At 38.7% G+C, this 17,570-nt stretch overlaps 1 protein-coding gene across 1 annotated transcript in view; it reads right to left on the reverse strand.

Moving 5' to 3' along the window:
- The window catches only part of RABEP1 (rabaptin, RAB GTPase binding effector protein 1), a 52,996-nt gene that overhangs the window by 33,733 nt on the left and 1,693 nt on the right, over positions 1 to 17,570 (reverse strand). The window lies entirely within an intron of this gene.

The raw sequence follows: 17,570 nt of genomic DNA on the forward strand, positions 1-17,570 counted from the left end.
AAACAAAGTGACAGCTTCTCAGCTAACAACTAAAGCACAGAAAAACCCGTAAGCTAAAAATTAGATGCCATTATCTTTCCCGTCTTCAGTTCTGCACATTCACCAAAAGAAGGTAAACCAGACTAGAGAGAAGTTTGCCAGAAGATGACCACAATCTATAGAGAAATAACTGATCATAAGATCAAACCCTCCTCATTTCCAGCACGTAAAAATCCTCAAGGGTGCACACACATCACACTATTTTCCAGTATTTACCACATTAGCAGTTGATCTGGTGGTGCAACAAAAGAGGGAACTGTAGGAAGTCCACAAAGCACCTAAAGATTGTTACTATACAGTTATTATTGGAAAAAGCACAATACCATTGTATGATGCTATAAAGATTATGTAATATTCATCTTCATGTGCAATCTTAACTTCTCTGCACCTCAAGAAGTATAGGTCTGGTTTAGGTGCCAGACAGTTTCATATTGCACACCTCAGAATTCAAATATGAAACAGAAACAAAAGACAGATGAGCTAGAACAAAATCCATCTCCATGCTGTAATCCACTGGGCAAATAATGTTCCTCTACACAATTCTCTATCTGTTCTGCAAAAGCATTTTATGGACATGTTCCAACTGTCATGCAAAGCTGAATCACTTCTTTTCAGTTATAGCCTCTATACAGCACAGACTAGATATATACAATATTGATCCATCAGAAGTGCTTTCTTATCACACCCAACACACTTCCCACCAAAAGCAAGTAGTGAAAACACAGTACAAAGGCTACACGTGTCCTGGTTTCAGCTGGGATAGAGTTAACTGTCTTCCTAGTAGCTGGTACAGTGTTATGTTTTTGAGTTCAGTATGAGAAGAATGTTGATAACACTGATGTTTTCAGTTGTTGCTAAGTAGTGTTTAGACTAAAGTCAAGGATTTTTCAGCTCCTCATGCCCAGCCAGCGAGAAAGCTGGAGGGGCACAAGAAGTTGGCACAGGACACAACCAGGGCACCTGACCCAAACTGGCCAACGGTGTATTCCATACCATGGGACGTCCCATCTAGTTTAGGAACTAGAAGTGGGGGCAGGGAATTGCCGCTCGGGGACTGGCAGGGTGTTGGTCGGCGGGTGGTGAGCAATTGCCCTGCGCATCATTTGTACATTCCAATCCTTTTATTACTACTGTTGTCATTTTATTAGTGTTATCATTATCATTATTAGTTTCTTCTTTTCTGTTCTATTAAACCGTTCTTATCTCAACCCACGAGTTTTACTTCTTTTCCCGATTTTCTCCCCCATCCCACTGGATGGGGGGGGAGTGAGTGAGCGGCTGCGTGGTGCTTAGTTGCTGGCTGGGGTTAAACCACGACACACGACTTCAGCAGCAAACATTTATCCTTACAGACAGCTGGAATCAGATCTAGAGCTTACAGTGGTAAAACACCGAATGGTCAATGCCATTGAGATTGGGTGAGTTATATTTCTTTTTAGTACCAGATGACTTAGAGTACGAGCAGACACAAACAAAAGGACCTTTTAAAAGCACAGGTATGTTTTACTGATTGCTGGTTATGAGGGCTTATGGTGTTACAAAATGCAGCACTTAATCTGTTCAACTCTATGTCAGATAAAAAGTATATGCAGATACAGGACGAAAAAAATGTTTACGTTGCTTTTTTATTGAAAACCTCATTTTGGTTTTTTATCACCTTACATATCAACACACCAGTTTTTCTGGCTGGCAACCCATACCTGGATAGTGCAAAACCAACTGCACAGGACTATTCTCCAGAAAACAAAGGGAACCTGTAGCAAAGACGACACGCTGAGTGCAAAGCTTCAAGTGAGTTAGGAAAGCAGCTGGATCAAAACCAGGAAAGAAATAGCACACATGAAGCCAGGCCCAGGTAGCGAAACTCTTCCCAAGGCTCAAGAGTCGCCTTTGATGTCTTGCTGAAGTCTTCCAAAGGGAAAGGGCTTGCCTACATTTCCACTCCCCGCTGACTTCTGAGAGAGGGCGATGCTGCCAGCGAAGCTGCTTCCCGCAGCCCGGGGGAGAGAGAGGAGCTGGCTTGCTGGCCCTGGCCAGGGCCCCTGCGCAGCAACGCCTGCTTCACACCTCCGAGGAACGAAAAGCGATGCCTGGCTCTAAGGAGGTGGTTTTGATCTCACAGTTTCAGCTCTTGAAAGGAAACTATTAGAGGCACTAAAGCCTGAGCGAGCTGTAGGCCGTGGTTAGGGGCAGGTCATGAAACCCCACAGGTCCAGCCAGGCAGCTCTGCATCTGCAGTTACCCGCCAGGAGGCCTGAAGCCACACGCACACATTCAAATCAAAACAAGGAGGAATCTGGACATTGCTCACCTTACAAACACGGTTTGACAGCCATACAAAAAAATGTTTAATTCTAAAATTACTAATTCTGAAAGTTAACAAATCAACTGCAGGCATCAGTCAACACCCCCCCGCCAAGACTCAAGCACTCCTTGTTTACTTGTTTCCCTTTCCATCTTTCTTTTGCAGAGAGACAGTAGCAGCTGTGCTACTGCTCTCATCAGAAAGCTGTTGTGCAAAGCAACCCAGTCGTATTTCTTCTAGAGGTGAGAGGTGCTTCTGCTGAGGATGGAAGGACGAGAGATCGCCACAAGAGCAGAGAGTTCAAGCGCTTTAAGCTGGAGAAACAACAGACTCACCCTTTTAAAATCCTCTGGCCCAAACAGAAAGAGGGATGGCAGAGTCACCAAGCAGGAAATGCAATTTAAATATTTACAACTTTACAGTATTCACCCTCTCTGCAGCCTGGCAGTTATAAGTAAAAAATAATAAATAAATAAATAATCAACCCCCACCACAACAGAGCTCTGGCAGCTGTCAGGACCAGCTGTAGGCATTCAAAAAAATGAGCAGTTTAAGATCTCAACTGCAAGTCATGCATCACTGCAACTGTGTATTAACATCATTCTTTCTATTCGGATACTAAGCTTAAAATGTTTTTACCACCGGTGCTACGTATATGGCTCAGGACAGACCTTAGCATAGCCACATTGCAGTGATACAAGGCACATGAACTTGAGGACAATAAGCTATGCAACACATCAACCCCCTAAAACGCAGGTGCATAAAAAGTAAGTACAAAAGAAGGTTTATTTTCTAAGACAGCATGACAACTACTTCCTTTCTACTAAGTGTAAGTGATTCAGTTTACAAAAAAATTATTTTCTTCTCTGGGGGTATGATTTGTATGATAGCCATACAGACACTCCACTTTCCAAAATGAAAGCCTGACCCCAAATCTGAACTGCCTGATGCAGGTACCCACTGGCTACATGACACAGATTAAAGTCCGCCTGGACATGCACTGAAGTCAATGGCAGGAAATGGACTCATTCATAGATTTTCAATTGGGCCTCTATCATTTATAGCTTACTTCTTGCTCTCAATTTAGGTCCAACTCACCCAGGTCTGTAACAGAGCTGAAAAAGAAAACTTATTTGCCATCATAGGCTACCAACTTAAAAAAAAAAAATCCCCAAAGCAAAACATATATTTTGCAGTGACACTATTCATTAATTTGCCAGAGTCACTGTCCCTGTGCTCCTGTTTCTGTGCACAGAAATGCAGCTATCAATGTTTAACAACACCGATGAAATATATAGTAAACAAAGCCCGATAGATGGTCAGTTCTGCTGGAGCTACGCCTGACTGAAACCAGATCTTGTGTTACACATGAGATCAGAACAGGCACAGAACATGCTGTATTTCTTAAGAGCAGTAGTGTGGAAGAGCTAATTCCCTAATTAGGGCCCTAACTCATCAAGAAACAAACAAAAACCCTGAAGACCCATTTTGTTAACTCCTGAAATAGCATTGAGAAGAATTTAAATTAAAATTGATACACCAAACTGAAAAACAAAAAAGAAGTCCCTTTGGCCAACAATTTATTAGCTGTAAATCACACTTTTTTTCCCCAGCATATTAGGGCAAATGGACTACTGATGACACAGTTAAGACATGACAATTAAGTTACTAGCTTTATTTCTAATGAACAACACAGATTTTGCAGACACTTCAGGTCAGATGCAGGGATCATGATCTCCCTGTTTAACACTAACATTATAGCAAAGTACAGTGCATGCAATTATGTGGCTTAACCAGGTAAAAGAATTCAAAAGAAGGGCAGCAAAATTCATTTCAGAGTGGAGTCATCAATCTACAGGAGAACCGTGAAATTATTGGAGTACACAAAGAAAAACTCTAGTGAAAAAGATATAACTTTCTCTTAACCCACTACACAGCAAAATTTCAATTAAAGGAAAACACAGGAACAAACATACATTTCTTATTGGCTAATTACTTAAATGCTGTTCCACAGATCAGCTCCCAAAAGGATTAAATTTTATGTATGACAGTTTCCAGTTCCACAAACATGTAGTGACCATTCCAGAACTAAGACAGACAAAGCTGATTATCAATAAGACTATTTTTGAGTACTAGGTCTATTTATAAAATTAATGCCACAAAGCTTTCTACTTGATATTTAAAGTGTCAAACATGACATCAAAAGTTCAGTCCTACATAGCTGAAATATGAAAAACAGATCAGAAAAAAAAACCACTATATATACAATAAACTTTCTGGAGACAAAAAAAACAAAACCCACTTCTGTCATACTTCTGTCATTTTCCACCTCTTTCTTTTCCTGTCATGATTGCTTGAGACAGAAGTAAGGAGAAATAAAAATATATGGCTACTCATTTTTATTCATGCTTATTTCCTAAGAGTACTAATTTTCATCTATCATGACAACACATTGGAACAATTACATTACTATATAAATTTTTAATCTAAGAGTCTGCCACTAGGACGTGTATTTAGACTGCAAAACACTTTTCTTTATTTTCTTCAAAAAGGATTTGATTTAAAAAAAACAACACCAACAAACAACTCCCCAAGCCCCCACATTCTTAAAATATACTCCAATACAGTTGTTCTGTAACAGGCACCCTGAAGTAAAGGAACGGATTATGGTTCTTTTAATAAGCACATCGAACAGAAATAATTCCTGATTTAGGAAATGGAGGTTGCTTTATTTCCAAGGAACAAAATTTGCCCTTACACACAGATATTCAGCAGCAGCAGACCAAATTGAAGAAAAAAAAAGAGGAAGAAAAGAATTATTTGCTTTTCCCAAACTTGCATTTGGAAGCATCAAGCGTTTTATTTACCTGGACAAATGACTAAGCTTACTGGTCAGCATACACTTCTCTAGATTTATTTGAGGACAGAGAACTACATCAGACTTCTCCCTCACCACCTTCATTTTCAGAGTGGCAACAAATCCTTTTGGATTGTCAGACCTCTCCTTTCTGCAGTACTTCACTGAATGCAATGATGATAACTAAGCTACAGAAGAGGAAAAAAAAAGGGGGGGTTTTGGGAGATTCTAACTTGCAGCTGTGCAATGGAAGACATGCTGTTGCTTGCCAGTATTACCACCCGCAGTTCTGCAGAAGTAACTGTTAGGCAGTTCCCCATTTCGGGCAGCATGGCTTTCTGAGACATTGCATTCATCCAACAATTTCTAGTTTATTGTACAGTTGAAGGCTATTTGACATCTACAATTTGTTCTCTATTGACTAAACACTCACAGGCAAACAATCCAGTACAAATTTAATGCTATATACATAAAAACTTAGTGTTGCTGACAAATGCAGATATCACGATGAAGAATTGAGCCTTGCTGCATCATATCTGTTACAATACCTTTTTCTTTATTGCAGTAAATCAATAACTGCAGGATCAAAAATATCCGAGTACTGCATGTTACAAACTTCTAACCACTTTATAAATACTATATTAACAAGTGGAATTTTGCAATATACTATTAAAGTTTGAAAGTAGTATTATTTTTTCATTGAAGTTGAATGACTGACACACACCTTTCCACTATAACTTGCGGTCTCAGTATTGCCTGTTCCTACTCTTTATTCTCCTTTTTTATGTTAAACACTGTATGACATGCTACACTAAGGATCTCAGAAAAAAAGAAAAAGCCACCACCAAGTTAAAATAATTAAAATCTAAAGAAAAGGAGGTGTTTGAATAAATGGGAAGATTATCTTCCCTTTGTTTTTGTTCTCTTCTTGATTTTATTATGGAAGAGAAAACACAGGTCCTTTAAGTGGCTTAATTAATCCTGCATAGTTGAATAGCAATAACAACTAAGTAATGTTTGACATGGTACTGTAAAAACTTGCATAGTTGTTTATATAACCATCTTCATGGCATTTTACATGAGTTGCTTGCATTTCACATATGCATCATCTCTAAAGATCTTGTTCCTGGGTAGCTGGGGTAGCTGCTATTCACTATAAAGCATTGTTCAAGATCAGCACCAAAGTTACATCTGGTGCTGCTGGTTGAAATTGATGCAGAACTGTACAGCAGGCAAATGTATGAGAGAGCATTTCCAGGTTCAGGTCAAACACCAATACCAAAAATGTCACTTAGTACTTGTCAGTAAGACAACATATTGTCCTGTATCTTTGATGTGCAATCATTTTTACTGTATTCTTCCCAAAGTATGTTTATACAGCAAACATCTTCATGCATAATTACACGGAAAAAAGCCAACATACTGTTTCTCCTTCCCCATTTTTTTCCACTTCCGCTTCCCACTTTTTCTCCCTTTTCACAGCGCTCACAATATGTTAACTACTTCCTTGCTTTGTTACTGCCTCCCCTCCCTCATCTTCTTTCTTGGACACAAATCCAGGCAGTTGCTGTTCTGGGGTCCAAAGCTCCATCCCCTGACACTCCATTTGTACTCAGTAAAGGGGAATCAGACCTGACCTCCTCCCAGTTTTGATAAGCCCACTTCATGTGATGAGTAACGCTCCTCACCTCTTCTACACATTTAGTCATTCTGGCCCCAGGTAACTTAAGTCTAGTTTTACATTTATGCTTAGTTAAACATTATTTATATTAGACTGCAATGGAACAGTGTTCACGCACATCAAGTATCACAGGAATGCAACTAATCATACTAATCAACTATGTCCACGTTGACAGAAGTGGGCTTGAATTTTTTTCCAGCAATTTACCTTTTGTTTGCTAAAAGCACCATTTCTTCCCAAGGACAGTCCCCTACTTCCACTACTATAGCCTGGCTTTTCCTACATCCCTTATCGTAGTAGCTGGTTCTTTCCTTCACTGTTTAACTAGCATTGCCATCAGACCTCTCAGTTTTGTGCACTCACTTAATTTTCTCCACAGAAGTTTCAACTCGATGAGTTGGTGAGAGGTTTTGCCATCATTAGTTTTCATTGCCGCCAGTGATGTTTTGGTGGGAACAATCCCGCATAAAATTTCAAGAAAACACTATTTGTTCACATTTTTTCAAGAGGATCAATCACGCTTTGTCCCTCATCAATTCAGTGATAACTTAAATAGGGCATCAGTGGATGAACCATAGTGTTGGAAAAGTCAACTGGACATCACAATAGATGGTATCCTATATAAAGCATTTTGGCTGCATCCTAATGCTACCACCAGTGAATCTTCTCAGAAATGCAGTGCTGGTAAGCTTGAATGCCTATCAGAGTATTTCAAAAGTCAACGGCAAGCTACAGTCTGGTGAACACAGACACTCTGAATTTATTTATAGCGACACAAAATGGAGAGAACTGAGCTACCAATCTCATTACAATCATCAGCATTTTCCCTGCTCTCTCAGTGCTTGTATCTTATTCCCCTTAATTTAACCATTTTTCATTTTTATAACCGCTCTTTACAAGAGAATCAATTTTTAAAAGCAGAAAAAAAGCTCGATGACTTCTTGGGTTTATGAGGGGTTTATTTACTCTAGAGGCTGTGTACATTTACTCAAACTAGTCACCGCCTGAGCAAACAAGAGCATGGTGATGGCAGCACAAAACTCAGTGAAGATTAAGTATCCATATTGGTCAGATTTCTCTAAAAGGGTTCACAGCTTGCACTCAGTGTCTTTGCTGCTACGATTACACCACTATCAGCTCAAAGCTAGCCTAGGTAGATCTACATACCCTGCAGTCACAGCCTGACTTGATCCCCCTTGGCAAAGCTTTTCGAGCACTTAATACATCTAAGTTTAAACAATGCATCTGTCAAACAGATGCACCACTCCTTTTATTTCATCAGTCTGAGCCTACCTCAATAATCGGTAAGCTAAATATTCAACATAAGGTATTTTAAGCAGACATAGAGGAGGCTTCTTCAGCCTGTAACAAGACCTCCAGCAGAGCCACCTAGTCACCTTCCACAGTAATTTAAAGCAAGTCCCCCCAAAACGTCAAGTCGCTTAATTCTTCCTTACCGAAGCAACCCTGAAAATATCAATGAGTCTTCGTATTTATGCAGAAATGCTTCTGCCAAGCTTTTCCACACTACTGCATCTCATCATTTTTATGATATAACCACAAAATTCAGAACAGGATTAAACTACTTCATGTGGCAATTACACTTGACAGTGAGGTTTTCAGTGGATCTTGCCTTGCAAGAAAAACAAAATTTAAATTGAGGATATTGTCTGTTTTAATAAACCATCAGAAATCTGCTGTTCTGATCAAATAGGAATATTTCAGATTGACAGATATTTAGGGAGAGATTGTGACATGCACTTCACTATACAGGAGACCACTTACACAATTTATCACTCTGAACACCACTGGTACAAATGTTTTCTTAAAATATAAACATTTGCTAAACCCAGACAACAAACTCAGTACTGATTTTGTTTCAAGATAATATAATTGCTGACTCATTTTCAGTGGGAGGGAAAAAAAAAAAACTTTAACTCCTTATAATATGTTCATCACTTCACCTACAGATTTATTAAAGGCTTTCCTCTTTTGGTGAAAAAAGTGAATAAAGTATGACTCAGCTCTCAGGGGAAAGAAAAAAAACACACCAAACAACCCTACTGCATTGTTCTCTTTGATGAAGTAATTTAATATATAAACCAAAACCATTCCATTAATTCAAAAATTCCCCCAGATACCACTAGTCTGAGATCTCATGCTGTCTTGCCATTTGTCATAGTGACAACAATTGAGGTGTAGCTTTGAGAGCATTCAGGCTACAGACTACCCCAAATACTCTGCTTCCCAATTTCCGAGCAGAAAGAACAAATTAATGACGACCTAATACACTTAAAAACTCAAAAGGAAGGTAACAAAAGTGAAATATTCAGTTGGAGAGATAAGCACATAACCAAGAAAATTAATGCAGAGAAAACAAAAAAAAAAGCCATTGTTTGTGAAATTTATATAGGCAATGGCTTCTCTAGTTTAGCACTGCTACAGGTATGAGACTGCCATTTAAAGCAAATCAGCATCTTTGTGGACATTTTCAAAAGCTGACAATCAATAATAGCATGCAAACTCACTTCCACACGTGCAGCTACCAGACAGCACTACTGTACTTCTCCGGGTACCAGAAAAGCTTCAGAAATAGCAGTAATTCATCCATAACCCAAGAGTTATGAATGTGACCAAGCACCACAAAAGGGAGTTAACACCAGATTTCTTACCGTCTGTGGTTTCCTATCCCTTCCTACATAATTTGGCCACTCAAATTGGTAGACAGAATAAACTGAGAAAGGGAAAGGTGAAGACTTAGTTTCAAGGAATAGTAATTTAAAAGTGTTAGTTATCAGAAAAGCAGGTTGTAGGCATGAAAACATGGTGCCTTAGAGTAGCCACCTAAAGGACATAAATCTTAATAAATGGCCTGGAGAATATTGTTGCCAGATGTATTTATGGAGACACTGTGGTGATATATACAGTATGACAAATAATAAAAGATGATTAACATCTTTATTTGATAAGGAACAGGATGCAGTTCCTATCATTTGGAGGAAGGTTTCTACAGCAATTTAATAGTTTCCCCGAGAACAACAGAATACTACTCTCACAAGCCTCTATAATCTATTTCTTGGCAGAAAACACTGCCATCATTCTATATATTCATAATTTTTGCCACCACTTGCCAACCAAATGAATTCCTGAACAGTTAAAATGGAAGAAAATCCTCCTCTAGCCTGAAATTTTCAAAAATTTTTAAATATGCTTGGGGTATAAGCAATACAGAACATGAAGACTTTATTAAGCCTGCAGTTATGATCATTTTAAGTCAACTTAAGTACTGGTGGTCATCTAAAATGGTAACTCAGTACTCCCACCTCACCCTGACCACACATGCCTTTTATCCTCACCATGCTACAAGAGCCTTTGAGGCTGTACAGTGACAGGATCAGAGAAGTGATACAGCAAAAAGGTGGGGGTGGGAGGGGAGCGAGTCAAACCAATTTTCAGTCAAACCAGGTCCCTGATCACGCTTATCACTTGGCCGAGCATATACCAGAACTGGCACAAACATGACAGCAAGGATGTAGACTGGTTTAAACTGTGGGGAAAAAAGAGAGTCTGAACTATACCCTTGGACACTCGTATTACTACTGTGTGGTCTCCACCCCTTCCTTTATGCCAGCTCTAATGCTCGTCAGGTCTTTCACTAAATCAGACTCACTAATCCAGCAGTAAGTAGTTCTCAACTGGGTGACTGAGCTGAACTGCCTCAGTGATGGGTGTACAGAGCTGGCACAAAGGAAATGATGGGAACATGATTGCAGGAGCAGGAAGAAGAGAGCAGGATCACTCCTTTCAGCAGCAGCAACCTTCTAGACTGGCTTAGCTGTAACACAAAACCACAGCCTATGGGTACAGTTTGATAATCAGTTTAAACCTAAGTGCATGCTGCTTGCCAAAAGAAATAGCCTGGCCTTCCTTCTGTCCTGTACTCTCCCTTGTGGCAACTGACATTGGTGTAGTCATGCAGCAGAACTTACTTTTTAAGACTTGATGACTGTCATTTGTAAGTGATAAATGACCTTCCTCAAACCCTGATTTCCATTCAGACTCTCTAGAAGCTTACAAACTTAATTTGTATCAGAAAGCAAATTCCAAAGCTCAGATATCCCATCAGTGTTTGTATACACACAAGTATTGAACAAATGCAACTGCAGGGGTGCCTCCAGTATAGATCCGTTTACACTGGTACAAAACCTAGAGCTGTAGATAAAAATATATCAGAAAACATTTGTATTCCAGAATAAGGTTAGGCTCACATTTACTCTTGAAAGTAAATATGCTAGCACAAAACTGCAGTTAGATTAAATCCTATAATGTGCTGTTACAACCGTTCCTGCTAAATGTAAGCCTCACTGCCTCAAATGAATGTAACCTTTGTAACATCAGGAGTTTCTACACCGTTTAGAGATTTAGCATCTTTATCTCCAGTTTCATCTAAAACTCAAACAGAAGCTGTGAAGACCAGACAGACAGCTATAATATGTTCACAGCTAGAAGCGTCAGTCAAGCACAGAATCCAGAGTTTGGCTAATTGCTTTCCCATTAATTTAGCACGGATCTCTAGATACAGCACAAGGAAGAAGATATAAACAGACATTACGAGCTGACAATTAAGAAAACCTTATTTGAATTACAAGAAAATTTAAAAGATGTAGCATATGACATAAAGATGCCAGTTTGTCAAATGATTTGAACAGAGCCAAATTTATGCTTCATATTTCACTAAAATAAACCAAGTAACAGCACAGCTAAATTATATCACAGTGATTTTGGCACAGACTACCGTTAATGTAAGATGAATGTTTCAATTCCTCTGTCTGAAGTCAATGGGAGTCTAATATGAACTTCAATAGGCCTTAGGAAAGACAACTTTTGTAAAGGGTACCAGACATGAAAATCTATAGTGGATAGTTAACATAATTATTGCTTGTGCAATAACTTCTAGCACTCATCTGTGTTTCTTCCAATGTAGATTAAGCCAATGACACTGAAAATATTGATTTAAGGATTGTGTTATCCTCTGTGGTTGTATCAAAGTTGCTGTTTGCAAGTTACTGTATCTTTTTTTTCTTTTTTTTTTTTTTTAAAGCAACCAGCCATGGTGCTAGTCTAATCATTTTGCATAGCGCTGATGTAGCATAGATTAAAATATAACACAAAAATCACTTCTGTTGGGGAGTATTTTAATGGTGATCACCCATGCAAATACAAAAAGGTTACCCTACCAAGGCATGGGTGTGGTGGGTAAACAGTTATACATGGAAACACTTAGACAAAAATGGTGAAATAGAGCTCGCTCTTCTTTCATTTTGCATATTTCTCTCTTTTGTTGCCATTTAAATAGTATTTCAAGTCTTGTTGCAATTATCTGTAAGTTAAAAACATGTATCCACAAAAGATGCAATAAAAAACATACAGTCTATTCAGGTCACTTCCTTAAAGGCATGGGCAACACCACTATAATCAACAAAGCTGGTTTGGTTTGATCCTCAGTTAATCCTTTTCCCTCACCTACAGGTCATTCCCTCTGGACCACCACATGGTTAATGCTTCTGTTGTCTTTCAACTATTGAGTCTGATTCACTTTGCCATGTACAACTTCTATATGTTATTGCATTTTTGCTCCATAGTTTTACTAAGAAACATTTTAAGAAACCACAAAATATAACAAGATAAGTATTAATAAAATAATCCCACCCGAATTCAAATTTCTTCTCTTGGTGTGACTCACCACAGTAAGGCAAGGCTCCTCTGTTTATTAAGTAACTAAATCAGGCTCGGGTTTTTTTTGGTTGTTTGTTTGGATTTTTTTAAGATCTTAGCTATTTTTCAGTTCTTAGCACTGCCAGACACACCAGACAAGACAGGGCTTTTCACTGCACACTGAACAAAACAAGCAAATCGCAGCAGTGTGGGTTTCCTGCCCTGTTCTCTACTGATATCAACTTTCAGAACTGTTCTGATAGCCAGAAGATGGAACTCATATTTTTCTACCTTTCCAAGAGGCATAAGTTAACTTCCAGCAATTAATTTTTGCAATCTGTGAGGCACTTAACTGCTTTGGTTTACAAATAAAGATACCAAGGTATTAAAGAATTAGATGTCAGCCAACCTCATGTCAAATAGGTGAGTAACTGAAGTTTGTTGCCTGCAAAATACTATTACCTATTCTGAGAAAACACTATGAACCTGAACATGTATAAAGCAGGGTTGAAAAGCAGATGAGTACTTGCTCTATACCAAGAGTGAAGCACGGGAAGATCTTCCCTTCCCACTAAAAGAAACTGGAGAGATCTTAAATAAAGAAAAAGATATTAAAAAAACAGCAAACAAGCTAAGATTCAACACAGCTAGGGAGCACTGCTGTTTGGAAAAGACATTTTTCACAGAGGAAGTTTGTACGGTCATGCAATTTTCTCTAGAAGAAGAATGGAGGCATGGAGGAAACAGAGAGTGAGGGCGTGCTAACTGCAGAGCAGAGCAAGCAAAGATCGGAGCAGCCAAAACAAGGGCAAGGTGCACAGGACACCCACAGACCAGCGGTTGCAAAAGGCCTGCGAGCGGGAGAGCAATATTTAAAGATGAGGTGATGGCTGGGAAGGAGGACTGAGGAAACCGGAGGATTAGCTGAAGAGCAGTAGTTGCCTAAGACAAGGTCAAATGACTGGCTCTTTGACCAGAGAGGAAAAATCTGTGACCAAAGGTCAAGTAAGGCCACATTTCTGCCACTTAACTGTGTGGAAGCAGAAATTGCCAGGGAAGATGGAAACAGATGTGAAGAGTGATTCAAAAGCTTTTATTTTTCCTCTTCGTTGTATTTGCAGGAGTCAGGCCAGGGAAGACAGGCATAGGATGGCGACAGGAAGGAGAGAAGAAGCTCAAGTCAGCTGAATGCCAACAGGAGTCGTGGCTGACAGAAGCAGACATGAATGGAAAAAAATAAATAAAATAAACACAGCAATTCCTCCCTATATTAGCAGTCATGCTGCAGTTCTGCATTCTTAAGGTACTATAGGCACTGCTAACGAAGCAACAGGACAACCCAGAAGTTTTCTCAAGCACCAGGTATACTTCAGTGAAGAGCTAAAAAGCAATGCTCTTCTTTCTGAAAGACACAGAAATATTAACTAAGGCTAGGTTACTCACTTGTTCTTCCTATGTCAATTTATATAAAGATATCAAATGATTTAAATTTTTCCAGTGATAATTAATCATCATGCTTAACTGACTATACACCACGACTAAAATTACACAATGCTTACACTATTTATAGAATAACTTGCAGAGGCTAGTACCATTAACTCAGACGCCACTAAATCAGATACTAGAAACAATTCTGCAAGTAAAGACTATGAACCGCTCAGAAGCACTAGACCTTTGGGGTGAAAGATGTTCCACTTAAATATACACACACAATGGCATTTATAGCTAGTTGTCTTTTTTTCCAACCTTGCTGTCAGAGACTGTTTAGAAGTGTGCTTACTAAGTGCTGCACATCAATGCTACCAGTCCTTATCTTGGAAGACTTCAGTCAGAGTAAAGCCGTAACCTCATGTTTTTGGGGGTCTTTTTTTGTTTGTTTTTTTGTTGTTGTTTTTTTTTTTAAACTACATACTTTGATTTTAGAAAAATACCAAACGTAATAAAATACCTAAATGTAATATAGAAAGCTTCACATCTCAGAAGTATTTTTTAATAAAGTGCCTGGAGTGAAAACCCAGGAAGCCTGCCATTCAGCCATCACACGTTCTGAAGCCTATGGGATTTGGTCCACTCCCATGCTGAGAGACATTGTTTGTTTTAGCTTCTTTAAAGTTTTAAAACAAAATTCCTTCTTCAATCACTTTCAAGGGAGCACACACAAACTAGTTCCACAGTGGGAATCTGCTCCACCCACAAAGGGCTATGGGAAAGCAACTAAGCATCCTGAGGCACCAGGCCAGAAAGGCAAGAAAACATTTACTAAGGCCATCTTCTCTGTGATGATGGTGAGGTGACCAAGACGCAACAGAAATGGGCAAAGAATTTATATTTTCCAGTGTCCAAAATGCTAGAGGGAGTCAGTCCATGTCTTAAAGTATATTCATTGTGCCTTCAGGTGAGTCAACAGCTAGTTATAAAGATCAGGGTCATGGTGTTTTTTAAAATGGAGGCATTTGGGACTCAGCTTCAACAGGAAAACAGACACCCTGAATGTGCCTATTTCCACTCTGGAGCAAACTGACCTGCTGAGCAGATCAAAACTTCCTTAGAAATTCTAAAAGGTGGAAACACATACGTTCAAGGCGTCTGTTTTGCTTTTGAGGCCAAATCCCAGATTTGTCCACTGAATTGACATGGAAAAACATACAGCTTAAAAAAATTAAGTGTGAATGTTTGTGGGGTTTAATTAAAAATATATTTGTTTAATAATATTAGTAACTATTAAATAATAATAAAATAAAGATCAAGCAAAATGAAAGTGAGGGAAGAAACTTTTTAGCTCTTGGAAAGTACCAACAATTTTGAAGTTACTCCCCAAGAGAAAAGAGTTTAACATTTGACAGTTACATCAACCACAGAGAGCTGAAGTTCAGCGCTCAAAACCAGTCCCCTATCAACCACACCTAGCTTCTGAGATGAGTAATAGCATTTTTAGATGCTTCAATTTCATTTAAAAGTGATACTTATAAGGAAAATTACTAGACGCGTAGAAGCGTCTAAGGCTTAAGTTTTGTTACTTAATTTTCTACATGACATCCCAGACCCCTCCACTATCAATGCTCAGCCTCTGGGATATGTGGTAAGCATGGCGACAGCAAGTCTCAGCTCTTGCAAGGATCCCATATTATTGCCACAGGGAAACAATGCAGCTCATGGCACTGCTAGTGGTACTAAAATCAATATGGCAACATCCTCCAATCTTCTATATAGAGCTGAGCAGTTCTCTCCACTGAGAGCTGGCATAATCTCCGACCACAAAAAAAGGACACCATTTTTACTGGCCTAAGCACAGGGCTAAGAACAAGTTACTTCAGTACTGTATTAATTCTTTCTGCTGGCAAATTCTTACCGAAATATTTGATAGACTATGCCATTAACAGTTTCCTTTATCACAGAATAATATCAACAGATATGCTCTTTATCAGTCTGACTGTATTAATGGTTTAAGTTTACTAGTGCAGTAAAAACAGTTTAATAATTTGCATATCATTGTAATTAATTTTAGTCTTGAAGAATTAGTGTTTTATGTAACTGCAGTTTCTTCATTGAAGCATTTTCCAGATATGAGAAGGGGAATAATACTAAAGCCTGAGCATTCTGATAAGGAATAACTATGCCAAAATGTTTTGTTTGGTAACCTTATTTTCAGAGACAGCAAGCATCCAGATCTGAATTAAACCCACGGAGGCTGAGAGCACACCAACTTCAAAAATAAAAATATTTTGAAAAATACGGCATTACTGTTCCAGTCATGCAATCTAGACAACACACATATTAATTAAAATATATATATAAGAAAAAAAAAGCACCTTGACCAGGCTCAATAGGAAGCACACATCTACTTGCAACACAGATTGACATTATTAACTAACAGTTCACAGCACAGTGCACAAAGCTACACCAGCAGCCAAAGGACTCTGCACTTAGCCTTTCTGTGATTGTTATCATATGGAAACTCTATTACCCCACACAAAAGAAACAGAGGGTTATTAACGTCTATACGAAGCCAAAGTACAAAAACAGGGTAGGACCTGACGTCCATTCTTTTCCTATTTCTTCGTGCTATTCCTTCCCCTCTTCTTGGGCCCATTTTAGTATGGGCATTAGAATAGAATATACATTCTATATTATATTCCTCTCATGTTGTTCCATGTATGTTATTTCTACTACCATAGAAATAGTAGTTCTTTTATACTTGCTTTCAAAAAAACCCAAACATACCTGATGTGTCTTGCACAAATAAAGAATGCATAAAGCATTTATAATCAATACAAGTAATTATAAAAAGCCATTATTCTTCCTTAGGGGAACATACTAATCCAGTTCTATTTTGTTACATGTAATCTTAAATCAGAGCTTACACTACTCCTTTTAGCGATAAATTCAGTGCAAGCAACTAAAAATATTAAATAATTCCTTTCTTTAATATATTTTCTCTACATTAAAATAGAATGGAGAAGTTTTAGGGCACACTTTTGGCAAGTTACTTAAAAATAAAACCAACACACATAAGAACAATAGTATAGTAATCAAAGTGGGTAAAAAAACCCCAAACTGGTCCTATTACTGCCAAAGGAGGATGGGGAGAGGAACCATCTTAGGAGCTCTAATTCTTTAGTGCAAGAACACAGCAACCACTTTCAGAATCCATCCAACTTGCAGCCAGTTCCCCCCTGCCACGTGCCTTATTTACAGCATCCTCATCTTCCCACAGCTAGAAAGCATAAGAAAGACAGCAGTCCATACCTCCTACAAGAAAGACTTCATCAACCTACCAAATTACTAAATTTTACTTGCACCTTTTTGCCTTCTTCTTAAATAACAACAACAAAAAAATAAAATCTATCCAACTTGGAAATTCTAATATACTACTAACACACAACTACCTTTCCTGGTCAAGAGGCAGCAAACATTTGTACAGTGCAGTTCCACTGCACACCCGCAGCCAGATAGTCTGCAAGAGCCAAGAAGAA

Source organism: Buteo buteo, chromosome 7 (assembly GCF_964188355.1).
Source record: "Buteo buteo chromosome 7, bButBut1.hap1.1, whole genome shotgun sequence".
NCBI classification, from domain to species: Eukaryota; Metazoa; Chordata; class Aves; order Accipitriformes; family Accipitridae; genus Buteo; species Buteo buteo.